Raw genomic sequence first — 17,746 nt, 5'->3', positions numbered from 1 at the left:
GCCCAAGTTGACTCTTTTTTTTTTTTTTTTTTATTATACTTTAGGGTTTTAGGGTACATGTGCACAATGTGCAGTTTTGTTACATATGTATCCATGTGCCATGTTGATTTCCTGCACCCATTAACTTGTCATTTAGCATTAGGTGTATCTCCTAATGCTGTCCCTCCCCCCTCCCCCCACCCCACAACAGTCCCCGGAGTGTGATGTTCCCCTTCCTGTGTCCATGAGTTCTCATTGTTCAATTCCCACCTATGAGTGAGAACATCCGGTGTTTGGTTTTTTGTCCTTGCGATAGTTTACTGAGAATGATGTTTTCCAGTTTCATCCATGTCCCTACAAAGGACACGAACTCATCATTTTTTATGGCTGCATAGTATTCCATGGTGTATATGTGCCACATTTTCTTAATCCAGTCTATCGTTGTTGGACATTTGGGTTGGTTCCAACTCTTTGCTATTGTGAATAGTGCCGCAATAAACATACGTGTGCATGTGTCTTTATAGCAGCATGATTTATAGTCCTTTGGGTATATACCCAGTAATGGGATGGCTGGGTCAAATGGTATTTCTAGTTCTAGATCCCTGAGGAATCGCCACACTGACTTCCACAATGGTTGAACTAGTTTACAGTCCCACCAACAGTGTAAAAGTGTTCCTATTTCTCCACATCCTCTCCAGCACCTGTTGTTTCCTGATTTTTTAATGATGGCCATTCTAACTGGTGTGAGATGGTATCTCACTGTGGTTTTGATTTGCATTTCTCTGATGGCCAGTGATGAGGAGCATTTCTTCATGTGTTTTTTGGCTGCATAAATGTCTTCTTTTGAGAAGTGTCTGTTCATGTCCTCTGCCCACTTTTTGATGGGGTTGTTTGTTTTTTTCTTGTAAATTTGTTTGAGTTCATTGTAGATTCTGGATATTAGCCCTTTGTCAGATGAGTAGGTTGCAAAAATTTTCTCCCATTGTGTAGGTTGCCTGTTCACTCTGATGATAGTTTCTTTTGCTGTGCAGAAGCTCTTTAGTTTAATGAGATCCCATTTGTCGATTTTGGCTTTTGTTGCCATTGCTTTTGGTGTTTTAGACATGAAGTCCTTGCCCACGCCTATGACCTGAATGGTATTGCCTAGGTTTTGTTGTAGGATTTTAATGGTTTTAGGTCTAACATATAAATCTTTAATCCATCTTGAATTAATTTTTGTATAAGGTGTAAGGAAGGGATCCAGTTGCAGCTTTCTACATATGGCTAGCCAGTTTTCCCAGCACCAATTATTAAATAGGGAATCCTTTCCCCATTTCTTGTTTTTGTCAGGTTTGTCAAAGATCAGATAGTTGTAGCTATGCGGCATCATTTCTGAGGGCTCTGTTCTGTTCCATTGATCTATGTCTCTGTTGTGGTACCAGTACCATGCTGTTTTGGTTACTGTAGCCTTGTAGTATAGTTTGAAGTCAGGTAGCGTGATGCCTCCAGCTTTGTTCTTTTGGCTTAGGATTGACTTGGCGATGCGGGCTCTTTTTTGGTTCCATATGAACTTTAAAGTAGTTTTTTCCAATTCTGTGAAGAAAGTCATTGGTAGCTTGATGGGGATGGCATTGAATCTATAAATTACCTTGGGCAGTATGGCCATTTTCACGATATTGATTCTTCCAACCCATGAGCATGGAATGTTCTTCCATTTGTTTGTATCCTCTTTTATTTCATTGAGCAGTGGTTTGTAGTTCTCCTTGAAGAGGTCCTTCACATCCCTTGTAAGTTGGATTCCTAGGTATTTTATTCTCTTTGAAGCAATTGTGAATGGGAGTTCACTCATGATTTGGCTCTCTGTTTGTCTGTTATTGGTGTACAAGAATGCTTGTGATTTTTGTACATTAATTTTGTATCCTGAGACTTTGCTGAAGTTGCTAATCAGCTTAAGGAGATTTTGGGCTGAGACAATGGGGTTTTCTAGATATACAATCATGTCATCTGCAAACAGGGACAATTTGACTTCCTCTTTTCCTAATTGAATACCCTTTATTTCCTTCTCCTGCCTGATTGCTCTGGCCAGAACTTCCAGCACTATGTTGAATAGGAGCGGTGAGAGAGGGCATCCCTGTCTTGTGCCAGTTTTCAGAGGGAATGCTTCCAAGTTGACTCTTTAGCTGCAGTTTTCCTCCAAAACCTCCAAGGCCTTGACTTACTCACTGCTGAAAAAGGAGGACTCCGTATATTCTTAAATGAAGGGTGTTGTTTTTACCTAAATCAATCTGGCCTGGTATATGACAACATAAAAAAACTCAAGGATAGAGCCCAAAAACTTGCCAACCAAGTAAGTAATTATGCTGAACCCCCTTGGACACTCTCTAATAAGATGTCCTAGGTCCTCCCAATTCTTAGTCCTTTAATACCTGTTTTTCTCCTTCTCTTATTCCATTTAGTTTTTCAGTTCATACAAAAACTGTATCCAGGCCATCACCAATAATTCTACATGACAAATATTTCTTCTAACAACCCCACAATATCACCCCTTACCATAAAATCTTCCTTCAGCTTAATCCCTCCCACTCTAGGTTGCCACACCACCCCTAATCCTGCTCGAAGCAGCCCTGAGAAATATCACCCATTATCTCTCCATACCACCCCCCAAAATTTTCACCGTTCCAACACTTTACCACTATTTCATTTTATTTTTCTTATTAATATAACAGGACAGGAATGTCAGGCCTCTGAGCCTAAGCTAAGCCATCGTATCCCTTGTGACCTGCAGGTACACATCTAGATGGCTGGTTCCTGCCTTAACTGATGACATTCCACCACAAAAGAAGTGAAAATGGCCTCTTCCTACCTTAACTGATGACATTATCTTGTGAAATTCCTTCTCCTGGCTCATCCTGGCTCAAAAGCTCCCCTACTGAGCACCTTGTGACCCCCACTCCTGCCCACCAGAGAACAACCCCCCTTTGACTGTAATTTTCCTTTACCTACCCAAATCTAATAAAACGGCACCATCCCTATCTCCCTTCGCTGACTCTCTTTTTGGACTCAGCCCACCTGCACCTAGGTGAAATAAACAGCCTTGTTGCTCACACAAAGCCTGTTTGGTGGTCTCTTCACACGGACACGAGTGAAAGTAACTGTATTTGCTAAAGCATAAATTAAACCGAGGCACTTAAGATGAATAATTTTTCTCATTTATGCGAAGTAATAAAAGTGTGTAATAGTGTTGTCAATGGTTAACAGTGACCTACAGCCTCTGTAATTGGGCAATGAAACTAAATGTTGATAGAAGGGATAAATGAAATATAAATGGCAATTCATTTCCTGTTTTGTGGAGCTTGAATTCCTCCTTTTTATTGTTGAACTGTTGCAAACACATTAGAACATCTATTTTTCCTACTTTTTATTTTTAGTTTTTGGTCTATCCACTTCATTCACACATCTAATGTTTGAGAATTGCAACAATCCCACATTTTTTGTCTCATCTTGCAGAGTGCACTGTCTCTTTAAATAAATACTGCAACTAGTATTTGTCCAGCTGGACCAGCCCAGAACTTTTTTCCACTCCCCTGTAGGAATGTACTTTACCATCCTTTAATTAACTCTGCTACTTAACCTTTGCTATGAATCTCTTGGCTGAACGCTTTCTTCCAAGTTGGACAAGAATCAAGGATTCCCACACTTCCCAGTAACATAACTAATTTCACTCTGTGACACATCCTTTCCTAATTCTCCTTTCCTTACATTTATTTGGTATAGCTACTCTTCCATGATATTGAGCCCTTTGGACCTTAATCTATCCCTTTTCTTCAATATAACACTCATTCCTTTTTATGCCTATTTTCTTACTGTTTACTTCATATGTTAACTTATCCATTCAGTTTTTATTGGTAATTACTCAATCCAGTATGACTTGTTTTCTTGGTATCTTGGGTTTCATGTAGAACCCACTTTGGAAACTATCAAAGCTGAAAGAGACGGCCCATCTACATTTTAGTACCCATAAAATGAAAAATTTCAAATGTAGCCCTAGGTAAAATTATGACCATAATTCAAAACCCATAATTTTATGTGCCTACTGAACACTCCCATATTTATATTTCATAGACATCACAAAATCAATATATTCAAAATGTTCCCCCCTCACATCTCCTTCTCCTTCTGTATTTCTACTTTTGGTTATTAGCAATAACTATTTCCAGTTGTAAGTCACCACAAACTATTTCCCATAACAGTAAGCTCTTATTAAAGAAATTGAATTTTAAAGAACCCTTATTCCGAGTTTTGCATGTAAATGTGTAACTCTATTAAAGCTCTTATAATACTTGTTCCATTATGTAAATATTCTGAGTGTATGTCAGTATAAATTTCCAACGAATAATAGCAACAATTTCAGAGTAATGTAATAACATGTACGTATGAAAGAATAATAAGGAATTTCATTTAAATAAGAGTGTCAGTTATATTAAGGAGTCTTTTAAAACAACTACTTGATTTTACAATAACATATTTATCATAGATATCATTTACATTTTTTTCTTTTCTCACACAATTTCAGGTGACAGGCTTCACACTGAAACATTTATTTCCTAGAAAAAGCCATATACTAGTTTTGACAAACCAGACTTAGACATTTTCAGAATTTTAAAGAACAAGTAATAAGTAATTTTCCAGCAGGTTATTATGAAGTGTTTCTCCAAAATCTCATTTCCCTTGTTTAAGATTAGTCTTCTCATGAAGCTGATACTCCTCCCTCAAATATTTATTTTAAAATTCTGTTTAATTCATACTTTGATTAAAAGTCCCATAAGTGAAAACGGAACTAGCCTTTGTCTTCAAAATAAAATTATAGTACTAATATGTATACCAAATATAACTATCAACTGGTGCCATATATTAAACTTAGGAAGACTTCTAATTCTCACTCTGTTAATAAAGAGACTTCAGCAAGACCATGGAAGAGGACTTTTCACTGCTTATCCTCTTAAAAACCATTAGCTTAAACAACTATTCATGCACAAAAATACCTCTGCAAAGAGCAAATTAAACAGGGTGAGAGATTACAGCACCCAAATGTAGCACAGAAATAAGAAAAGACTCATTGGAGAAGTTAGAAAGTACTGTTTTACATCACACATCTCATTCCTTCTTCAACCCAGGCAGTAATGTGTAGAAAGATACCCTCTGCTTGGGAAAAGGAGAAAAAAGAACCACAACACAGGGCACATTCTAGTAAAAGGAAGTTCATCGTGGCCCCAGATTAAAAGCTACTACTAGTGGACTAAGCATGCAAGCCTGTCCTGGTGCCAGGCCAATGCCAGTGAACCAAGGGTACAGTCCAGCCCCAGCACTTATGCCTTATCCCCATCCCTAATGCCAGGCAAGCCCTGCAGATTCAGTTTCCAGGTACACCCGGGGTCCAGGTGAGCCTCAACAGCCTAAGGCTCCAGACTGCCCAAAGCACTGGGATTTTTTTTCTTTTCTTTTCTTTTTTTTTTTTTTTTGAGATAAACATAAAAGGACACACAACATACCACAACTTATGGGATGCAGCAAAAGTAATTCTTAGATGAAAGTTTATAGCAGTAAGTGCCCACATCAAAAAAGAAGACACCTAATGTTGTATCTCAAGGAACTAGAAAAAGTACAAACTAGGCCAAAATTTATTAAAAGGAAGAAAGTAGTAAAGATTAGAAAAAAATAAATAATACAGAGGCTAGAAAAAAATAGAAAAGATCAGCAATATTGAGGATTTTTTTGAAAATTGACAAACCTTTAGCTAGACTAAGTAAAAACATGGGAGAAGATGCAAATAAATAAAATCATAAATAAAATAAGAAATATAACAACTGATACCACATAAATACACAGGATTATGAGAGTACTATTAATAATCATATGACAACAAATTGATAACTATGAAGAAATGGATGCATTCTTGGACACATACAACCTACCAATATTTAGTTACAAAGAAACAGAAAATATGAATGGACCAATAAGGAGACAAAGGGTACTTAATCAGTAACACAAACAAAAACTCCCATGAATAAAAAAAGAAAGAAAGAAGGTACAGGACCCAATGACTTCATTACTAAATTCTACCAAACATGTGAACATTCTTTCTGAACTCAAAGCAATTAAAGGGGAAATACTTTCAAAGCCATTTTACAAAGTCAGCATTACCCGATAACAATGACAAGGAAAACAAACAAAAAAACAAAATAATAGACATTTTTCCTGATGAATATAGATGCAAAAATCCTGAACAAAATACTAGCCAAAAAAAATTAACAGCACAGTAAATGGAACATTCACCATGATCAAGTAGAATCTATTCTTGGGATGCAAGGATGGTTCAACATCCTTGCATCAAATGCTCTACACTAAATGAACAAAATGAAGAACAAAAATCATCTGATTATCTCAATAAATGAGAAAAAGATGTGACAAAATTCAACATTCTTTCATATGCCAAATATGATAAAGACTCTCAACAAATTATGTATAGGGAGAATGTACCTCACCAAAATAAAGGCCATATTGTGTACCCAAAAACAATGAATGTCAAATAACAACCATATATGACAAACCACAGTAAAGATCATAGTCAATGGTGAAAAGTTAAATTTTTTTTATCTCTAAGATCAGGCAAAATACAAGGATACCCACTCTTGTCACTTATATTCAGAATAGTACTGGACATTTTTTTTTTTTTTTTTGAGATGGAGTCTCACCCTGTGGCCCAGGCTGGAGTGCAATGGCATGATCTTGGCTCACTGCAACCTCTGCCTCCGAGGTTCAAGAGATTCTCCTGCCTCAGCCTCCTGAATAGCTGGGATTACAGGCACACACCACCACACATGACTAATTTTTTTTTTTTTTGTATGTTTAGTAGAGATGGGGTTTTACCATGTTGGCCAGGTTGGTCTCAAACTCCTGATCTTGTGATCTGCCCACCTCAGCCTTCCAAAGTGCTGGGATTACAGGCGTGAGCTGCTGTGCCCAGCCAGTACTGGACATTCTTGCCAAAGATATTAGGCAAGAGAAAGAAAGAAAAGGCACACATTTCAGAAAGGAAGAAGTTAAATTATCCCTATCTGCAGACAGAAGCTTATGTAGAGAAAATTCTAAAGACTTCAACCAAAAACTATTAGAATTAGTAAATATATTCAATAAACTTGCAGGATACAAAATCAACATACAAAAAAATCAGCAGCATTTCCATATATTAACAGTGAACTATCTTAATAAGAAATCAAGAAAACAATTCCATTTACAATATCTACTAAATAAATAAATAAAATACTTTGGAATAAATTTAACCAAGGAGGTAAAAGACCTATAATATTGAAAACTACATAACACTGATGATAGAAATTGAATAAAACACAAAAATGGAAATATATCTCATGTTCATAAATTAGAATTAATATTGTTAAAATGTTCAAATTCCCCAGAGTGAACTACAGATTTAATGCAACACCTATCACATTTGTAATACAGTTTTTCACAGTCAGATGAAAAAATTCTTAAATCTGTCAGGAACCACAAAATATCCTGAATAGCCAAAAAATCTTAGCAAATAGATCAAAAGACTTCAAAATATACTGCAAAGTTTTATTAATCAAAACAGCATGGTACTGGTACAAAAACAAACAGATCATTCAATGGAAAAGAATAGAGAGCCCAGAAATAAACCCACATTTCTAGGGTCAACTGATTTTTGACAAAGGTGCCAAGAACCCTTGATGGGGAAAAGACAATCTTGTCAATATATGTTGTCAGGAAAACTGAATATCAACATGCAGAAGATTAAAATCATCCCTTACATCACACCACACACAAAACCAACTCAAAATGAATTAAAGACTTAAACCTAAGACCTGAAACTATAAAACTGCTAGAAGAAAATATAGTTGAAAAGACAATGATTTGTTGGCTCTGACTCCAAATGCACAGCCGACAAAAACCAAAATAAGCACATCATTTTGCATCAAACTGAAAAACGTTTTGTAAGCCAAGGAAACAATCAGCAGAGTAAAGATAAACCTATTGAATGGGAGAAAATATTTCTAATCCATATATTTGATAAGGGGTCAATATTTAAAATACATAAGGAATTCAAACACCTGGACAAGAAGACACACATAAACCAATTAAAAATGGGCAAAGGATCTGAATAGACATTTCTTAAAACAAGACATACAAATTGCCAGCAGGTATTTGAAAAAAGTTCATCTTCCTTATCATCCGGGAAATGCCAATTAAAACCACAATGAAATAACCTCGCTTGTATGTTAGAATGGCTATTATCAAAAAGAGGAAAGATAAAAACTGTTAGGAAGAAAGTGGGGAAAAGTGAACCCATGCAAACGGTTGGTTGGAATGTAAATTAATACAGCCATTAAAGTAAACAATATGGAGGTTCTTAAAAAAATTAGAACTACCCTATGGTCCAGGATTCCCACTACTGAGTATACGTCCAAAGGAAATGAAATCAGTATGTCAAAGAGATATCTGCATTCCCATGTTCATTGCATCGTTATTCACAATAGCCAAGACAGGGAATCAACCTAAGTTTTCAGCAATAGAAAAATGGACTAAAGAATGTGGTATATATACACAGAAGAATTCTATTCAGCCTTAAAGAAAGAAGGAAATCCTCTCTTATTTCCTTAGCAGTGGTTTGTAGTTTGCCCAAACAAACGGAAAATCCATGATCATGGATAGAAAGACTCAATATTGTGAAAATGGCCATAATGTCCAAAGTAATTTACGGATTCAATACTATTCCCATCAAGGTACTACTGACGTTCTTTTCAGAATTAGAAAATACTACTTTAAATTTCATATGGAACCAAAAAAGAGCCCATATAGCCAAGACAATACAAAGCAAAAAGAACAAAGCTGGAGGCATCACGCTACCTGACTTCAAACTATACTATAAGGCTATAGTAACCAAAATAGCATGGTACTGGTACTAAAACAGATACATAGACCTACAGAACAGAACAGAGACCTCAGAAATAACACCACACAGCTCCAACAATCTGATTTTCAACAAACCTGACAAAAACAAGCAACAGGGAAAGCATTCCCTATTTAATAAATGGTGGTGGGAAAATTGGCTAGCCATATGCAGAAAACAGAAACTGGACCCCTTCTTTACACCTTATACAAACACGAACTCAAGATGGATTAAAGACTTAAATGTAAAACCTAAAACCATAAAAACCCTAGAAAAAAAAACCTAAGCAATACCATTCAGGACATAGGCATGGGAAAAGACTTCATGACTAAAACATCAAAAGTAATTTCAACATAAGCTCAAACCAACAAATGGGATCTAATTAACCTAAAGAGCTTCTGCACAGCAAAAGAAACTAGCATCAGAGTGAACAGAAAATCTACAGAGTGGGAGAAAGTTTTTGCAATCTACCCATCTGACAAAGGTATAATATCCTGAATCTACCAATAACTTAAACAAATTTACAAGAAAAAAACAACACCATCAAAAAGTGGGCAAAGAATATGAACAGACACTTCTCAAAAGAAGACATTTGTGCAGCCAACAAGCATATGAAAAAAAGCCCGTCATCACTGGTTATTAGGGAAATGCAAATCAAAATCACAATGAGATACCATCTCACACCAGTCATAATGGTGATTAAAAAGTGAAAAAGCAACAGATGCTGGCGAGACTGCGGAGAAATAGGAACAGTTTTACACTGTTGGTGGGAGTATAAATTAGTCCAACTACTGTGGAAGACAGTGTAGCAATTCCTAAAGGATCTAGAACCAGAAATACCATTTGACCCAGCAACCCCATTACTGGTTATATACCCAAAGGATTATAAATCATTCTACTATAAAGACACATGCACATGTATGTTTATTGCAATACTATTTACAATAGCAAAGACTTGGAACCAACTCAAATGCCCCTCAATGATAGACTGGATAAAGAAAATGTGGCACATATACACCATGGAATACTATGCAGACACAAAAACGTATGAGTTCATGTCCTTTGAAGGGAAGTGGATGAAGTTGGAAGCCATCATTCTCAGCAAACCAATACAGGAACAGAAAACCAAACACTGCATGTTCTCACTCATAAGTGGGAGTTGAACAATGAGGACACATGGACACAGGGAGGGAAACATCACACACCAGGGCCTGTTGGGAGGTGGGGAGCAAGGGGAAGGAGAGCGTTAGAACAAATACCTAATGCATAAAGGGCTTAAAACCTAGATAATGGGTTGATAGGTGCAGCAAACCACCATGGCACATGTATACCTGCATAACAAACCTGCACATTCTGCACATGTATCTCAGAACTTAAATAAAAATAAAATAAAATAAAATAACAAAATAAAGAAGGAAATCATGTCATTTGGGACAATGTGGATGAACCTGGGTACTTTATGCTAAGTAAAATAAACCAGCCACAGAAAAAAAGAAATATCACATGATCTCGCTTATATGAAGAATCTAAAAATGATGTACTCATACCTGCAGAGAATAAAATGGTGACCACCAGAGGCTGCTGGGGGTAGTGGGGAGAGATTTTGGTTAAAGGATACAAGATTTCACTTAAAAGGAATAATTTCAAGAGATCTATGGAACACCATGATAACTACAGTTAACAACAATGTATTGTATTCTTGAAAACTGAGAAGGGAGTAGATTTTTGTTTTCATTATCAAAAATAAATATGTTAGGTAATTAGGTAATACATATGTTAATTAGCTCAATATAACCATTATATATGCATATTTCAAACACCTTGTACACGATAAATATAAACATTTTTTTGTCAATTAAAATTATTTAAAATTAGAAAAATATGATGTAATTAAAACTTTTAAAATTTAATCTTAAAATTAAAATCACTTTAAATTTTTGTTTTTTAATTTTCCTTAACTTCTGTGAGTTTACCAGTAGTACAAAGTTGTATGAAATAACTCTCTATCTTAAATCCATTTCCAAATAATTTATTTTTAATAAAAATGTGAATTGCTATCATTTAAGTATGACTTAAATTTAAGCTAACTCAGATCATGGGCAATAAATTTAAAAGTAGCAGTATTTGTTAATTTCCACTTATGTGTTTGACACAGAGTGCTTAAAATATATAGTTATTTTCTTCTAGTTCTTGAATTTTGCTCATTCATGAAAGCAACCTAACTTTGATCTGTGCTACATTTTTCAATGTACTAGAAATAGACTATTTCATTTCCGTGATGGAAACTTACCTTCAAAAGTAATTTATGAGCTGCAAATGGGAAAAAATGTTGATCTAGATGTTCTCTTGACTTCTTTAAAGGGTAAATATACTATATACATGTCTCTAAGTGGTATGCCATTATGACTACCTTTAAGAGCTCTGTATTCAATTGGCTAGCTGTTTGTGCTATTCGCTAGCTGGGTGATGTTATGCAAGTTGATGAACTTCTCAATATAAAATTGGCATAATAATAGTGTCATCGAGTCTTTTGAGTATTAATATGTGTTAATACATGTAAAGTGTGTAGAATTGTGCATGACATATAAGTGTTCATTATTATCAAGTCTAAAATTCTAAAGAAAAACTACAAGTTATAGTCATATTCATACTTCTATAATTTCTCATTTACCCCACTTCAAAGAGAAATTTTAAATCAATTCAATTAATTAAAATTTTCTATGAATCTGCTTATTTCATCTTAGTTATCTAATTTATTGGCACATGATTATTCATAGTATTTATGATCTTTCAAAAATTTCTGTAATATCAGAGTAATGTCCCTTATTTGTGTTCCGACTTTACTAATTTGAGTCTTCTCTTTTTTTGACTTGGTAAATCTAACTAAAGGTTTGTAATTTTTGAAAATTTTTCCTAAGAATCAGCTGTCCATTTTATTAAAAGACAAATACAACAAACCAACATGGCACATGTATACCTATGTAACAAACCTGCACGTTGTGCACATGTACCCTAGAACTTAAAGTATAATTTAAAAATAAATTTTAAAAGAGACAAATATATAATGACATGTGCCCACCATTAGTGTATACCAGAATACTGCACTGCCCTAAACATACTCAGTGCTCATTCCTCCCTCCTTTCAAACCCCAGGCAACCACTGATCATTTTGCTGTCTATAGTTTTACTTTTTCCAGAATGTCATGTCATGGAAACTACAAATATATAGCCTTTTCACATTTGGCTTCTTTCACTTAACAACAAGAATTTAAGGTCCTTCCGTGTCTTTCATGGCTTGATTGTATACTTCTTTTTAGTGCTAAATAATATTTCATTGTCTGGATGCATTACAGTGTATTCATTTACCTACGAAAAGGCCATCTTGTTTGCTGTCAGGTTTTGATAATTATGAATAAAGTTGCTATAAATATCTGCATGCAGGCCTTTGCATTGACATAAGTTTTCATATCATTTGACAAAATATTAAGAGGCATGACTGTTGAATCATATGGTAAGAATCTGTTTAGTTTGGGAAGAAACTGCCACATTATCTTCTAAAGTGGCTTTACTAGTTTGCATTTCTACAAGCGACGAAGGAGAGTTGCTGTTTCTCCATATCCTCACAAGCATTTGGTGGTGTTAGTGTTTGGATTTGGTGGTGTTAGTGTTTGGATTTAGGCCATTCTAGTAGATGTGCAGTCATATCCCATTGTTGGTTTAATTTACATTTCTCTAACGATGTGATATTTAGTATATTTTCATGTGTTCATTTGCCATTGGCATATCATCTTTGATGAGGTATTTCTTTAGGCCTTTGGCCCATCTTTAAAATTTCAGTGGCTTTAGGGGTACAAGTGGTTATTTGTTACATGGATAAATCGTATAGTGGTGAAGTCTGATCTGCCTAATTTTTAATTAGGTCTTCCCTTTTATTATTATTAAATTTTAATAATTCTTTGTACATTTTGGGTAAAAGTTCTTCATCAGAAATGTCTTTCAAAAGTATATTTTCCCATTCTGTGGTTTGTCTTCTTATTCTTTTGCCAGTATTTTGTAGAGCATAAGTTTTTAATTTTAATAAAACTAAATTTATCTATTATTTATTTCATTAATTGTGCCTTTGATGTTTCATCCAAAAAGTCATCACTATAAACAAGGTTATCTAGGTTTTCTCCTATGTTATCTTCTATAAATTTTATACATTTGGTTTTACATATAGGGATATGATCCACTTTGTTTTAATTTTTGTAAAGGATATATGAGCTATGTCTACATCCATGATTTTGTACGTGGATATCCAGTTGTGCCAGTACCATTTGTTAAAAAGATTATCTTTGCTCCAATGTATTAACTTTACCCTTTTATCAAGGCTAGCTTGATTATATTTATGTGAGTCTATTTCTGGGCTCTCTATTCTGTTCTACTGATCTGCCTGTCTATTTTTTCAACAACAGCACACTCCCTTGATTACCATAGAATTATAGTAAGTCTTGAAGTTGGATAGCATCAGCCTTCTAACTTTGTTCTCCTTTAATATTTTGTTTGCTATTCTTGGTCTTCGGCTTCTCCACATGAACTTTAGAAAAATTTTGGTGATATTTACAGAATATCTTGCTGAGATTTTGATCAGGATTGTATAAAGTCTATGGATCATTTTGGGAAGAACTGATATATTGACAATAACCAGTCTTTCTATCAATGAGCATTAAATAGCTCTCTGTTTATTTAGTTCTTAATTTGATTCATCAATGTTTTGTATTTTTCCTCATATAGGTCTTGTACATATTTTGAGGTGTATTTAAGTATTCATTCTTTGTTGTTATGCAAATGATATTCTTTTTAAATTTCAAATTACAATTGTTCATTACTGATATATAGGGATGTAATGGATTTATGTATATTAACCTTCTGTCCTTCAACCTTGCTATAATAACTTAATAGTCCCAGGAGATTTTTAGTATTGTTGTTGAGTCTTTGTGGTTTTCTGCATAGACAACCATGTCATCTGCAAACAAAAACAGTTTTATTTCTTCCCTTTCATTTTGTATACATTTTACTTCATTTTATTATCTTATTGCATTATCTAGAACTTTCACTGAAAATGTTGACAAGGAGTGGTAAGCGGGAACATCCTTGTCCTTTTCCTGATCTTAGCAGGAAAACTTCTAGTTTCTCAAGACTGATGTCCACTAGGTTTGGTGGCTCATATCTGTAATCTCAGAATTTGAGAGACCAAGGTGGGAGGATTGCTTGAAGTCAGGAGTTTGAGACCAGCCTGGGCATCACAGGGAGACTCTGCCTGTACAACAACAAAACAAAAATAAAAGAGGTAGCTGAGCATAGTGGTGCATGCCTGTAGTCCTAGCTACTCAAGAGTCTGAGTTGGGAGGATTGCTTAAGCTCAAGAGTTCAAGGTTACAGTGAACTATCATCATGCCACTGAACTGCAGCCTGCATGACAGAACAAGACCCCATCTCTAAAAATAAAAAAATTAATGAAAAGATTCATATTAGTTGTAGATTTTTACAGAGCTTATTTATCATTAAAGATGTTTCTGTCTATATCTAGTTTGCTAAGAGTTTTTATTTTGAATGAGTATTTAATATTGTCTAATGCCTTTTCTGCACCTATTGATAAGGTTATGTGGTATTATTTAGCCTTTTGATGTGAGGAATTACATTAATTGTTTTTCAAATGTTGGACCATCCTTGCTTACCTGGAATAAATACCATTTGGTCATAGTGTACAATTTTTTAACTGTTGCTGTATTTGATTTGCCAATCTTGTGTTGAGGATTTATACATCTGTGTTCATGAGAGATGCTGGTCTTTAGTTACTTTTTCTAGTCATTTCCTAGTCATTTCATTAGGTTTTATTATCAGGGTAACTATGGCCTAATACAATGGGTTAAGAAGTATTCCTTCTGCTCCTGTCTTCTGAAAGGGATTATAGAGAATTGGTATAATTTCTTTCTTAAATGTTGGGTAGAATTCACCAGTAAACTCATATGGCCTTGATGCTTCCTGTTTTGGAAGGCTATTATTGATTCAATTTATTTAATATGCACAATACTATTCAGTTTGTGTGTTTCTTCTTCGGTGAGCTTTGTCACAATGTGCCTTTAAAGGAATTGTTTAATTTTATCCAGGTTATCAAATTGGAGGGCATAAGGTTGTTTACAATATTCCTGTATTATGTTTTAAGGTGCATAGGATTGGTAATTACATTCCCATTTCATTGCTGATATTATTTATGTATATTCTCTCTTTAATTGGCCTGGATAAAGGCTTAATTATTTTATTGGTATTTGCTAAGAGCCAGCTCTTGGATTTGTTAATTTTTCTACAGATTATCTGTTTTCAGTTTTATTGATTTATGCTCTATGTTTTAATTCTTTTCCCATATGCTTACTTAGGATTTACCTTTCTTTTTTCTAGTTTCCTAAAGAAGAAGCTTAGATTATTAATTTTAGATGTTTTAAATATATAAATTCAATATTATAAGCTTTTCTCTAATCACTACTTTGCTGCATCACACAATTTTTAATAAGTTGTGTTTTCACTTCCATGTAGTCCCAAATGTGTTTATTTTTAAAATATTTCTACTTTGATCTATGTGTTATTTAGAAGTGTCTTGTTTAATCATACAGCATTTTGGTATTTTACAGCAATTTTTCTGTTATTGGTTTCTAGTTTAATTCCATTGTGATCTGAGAGCATACATTGTATAAAATATATTCTTTTAAATTTTTTGAGATGTGTTTAATGGCCCAGAATGTGGCCCATTTTTTTGCTCAATTTGAACTAGACAGAAATGTGTATTCTGTTGTTTGGGGGTTAAAAAAATTGATGGATACCAATTATATTCAGCTAAATAATGATGTTGTTGAGTTCAACTCTGTCCTTGCTGACTTTCTGACTGCTAGATTAGTTCATTTCTGATAGAAGGGTATGAACATCTCCAATTATAATACTGGATACATTTTATACTTTGAAGTTCTATCAGTTTTTCCTTCACATATTTGACACTCCGTTGTTACTTGCATACACATTAAGGATTGCTATGTCTGCTTGAAGAAATGATCCTTTTATCATTACATAATGACCCTTTTCATCCCTGATAACTTCCTGTCCTCCAAAGTCTGCTCTATCTGAAATTAATACAGCTATGCCCTCTTCATTTTGATTAGCTCTAGAAATGTATATCTTTCTCTGACTCCTTACTTTTAATCTTTATATTTAAAGTGGTTTTCTTGTAGACAACATAGAGTTGGATCCTTTTAAAAAATCTAACAATCTCTGCTTACTATTTGGTACATTAAAACCATTGATATTCAAAATGACTATTGATATAGTGGGATTAATATTATACATTTTACTATTTTCTATTCATCGTCCACATTTTATGTTTCTATCTTTGTCTTCTACTCTTTGTTCTGCCTTTTGTGGTTTTAATTGAGCATTTTAAGTTTGGTTTTTGGTAACATTAATAGGCAATTAGTGTGGCAAATTACAAGTAATAAAATTCCTATTCTTGCACTATTCAAGTAATCATTACCAGTTCTTGAAATAAATAGCCCTAACTTAGTTCCTATGTATTTATCCATGATGTGAGTGCATGCGTGCATGCACACACACACACACACACATACACACGACATTTATGGAAATGTTCCAAAATCATAGAATTGAAAAAAAGTTACCATTCCATTCTCTGAATCCACAGAAATTAAATATACAAGCTTTCAGAATTATATTCTTTGATGTATGAACACCCCTTGAAACATATTAATATTAATATCCAGGTATCAAAATATTTGCTATCTTCAGTTACATCTGGTAGGACTATAATTACTGTCAATCATTTGGTAGGTGATATAACTTAGAGGAGATTCAGCAAAGTGATGAACCTTGAGAAAAAATATTTCAGTAGTAGCAAGGATTCCAGCAAGTGTATAAGCAGTCATCACAGTTAGCACTACCATAGCTTCCATTTCATTTCAAAATGGAGTTACTTTATAAAAAATAATTTTCCAAGTTTCAAATCTGAAATAATTCAACTATTGAATTCTTCATTGAAAGGCTTTCTCCTATCTTCTCCTGCATTCTAAACACACCATGTGTCTACCTATAGCCTAAACATGCTTCCACAACAATCATTGTGAAAATTAGCATGCACAAAGCTCTGAGATTGGGGCTAGAGTGTGTGCTGACTTCAGTTGAGAAGGTTGCTATGACGGAACTTACATGAAGGTTATAAAAATAGGCTGTGTAAATCAGCAATGTGAGGAAAAATGCAGTGCCAATAACAATGATATTAATGATAAAAGCTATCATTTATGTAGTGCCTTCTAAATATTTCAGAAACAATATTTAATAAAATTCAACAACACATTTAAGTATCTATTACAATTCTTCTTTTGTAACTGAGAAAACCAAAACTCAATAAGATGAAATAATTTGCCTAAATTCACACAGCTCATAAATTGCAGAACTTGGATTCACATTCAGTGTATTTCTTTCTGTAGTAGGCTGTCATTAAGAGCTAAGTCTTCCGGTTTCTCTACTCTTTGGTTTATAATTTTTGGACTATTCTTACTAAGTTCTTGCATTTTGGAAAATATAATGTCATTCTGAGGTGAAACACTATAAAACATCTTCCTAATCATTTCCTATTTCCCACTCAAATCGCATCTTGAATTGTAATCCCCATAATCCCCACATGTCAAAGGAGAGACCAGGTGGAGGTAATTGAATCCATGGCAGAAGTTTCCCCCATGCTATTCTCATGATAGTGAGTTC

The sequence above is a fragment of the Symphalangus syndactylus genome, chromosome 14 (genome assembly GCF_028878055.3).
Source record: "Symphalangus syndactylus isolate Jambi chromosome 14, NHGRI_mSymSyn1-v2.1_pri, whole genome shotgun sequence".
In the NCBI taxonomy this organism is placed as follows: domain Eukaryota; kingdom Metazoa; phylum Chordata; class Mammalia; order Primates; family Hylobatidae; genus Symphalangus; species Symphalangus syndactylus.
This window is presented reverse-complemented; position numbering follows the sequence as displayed.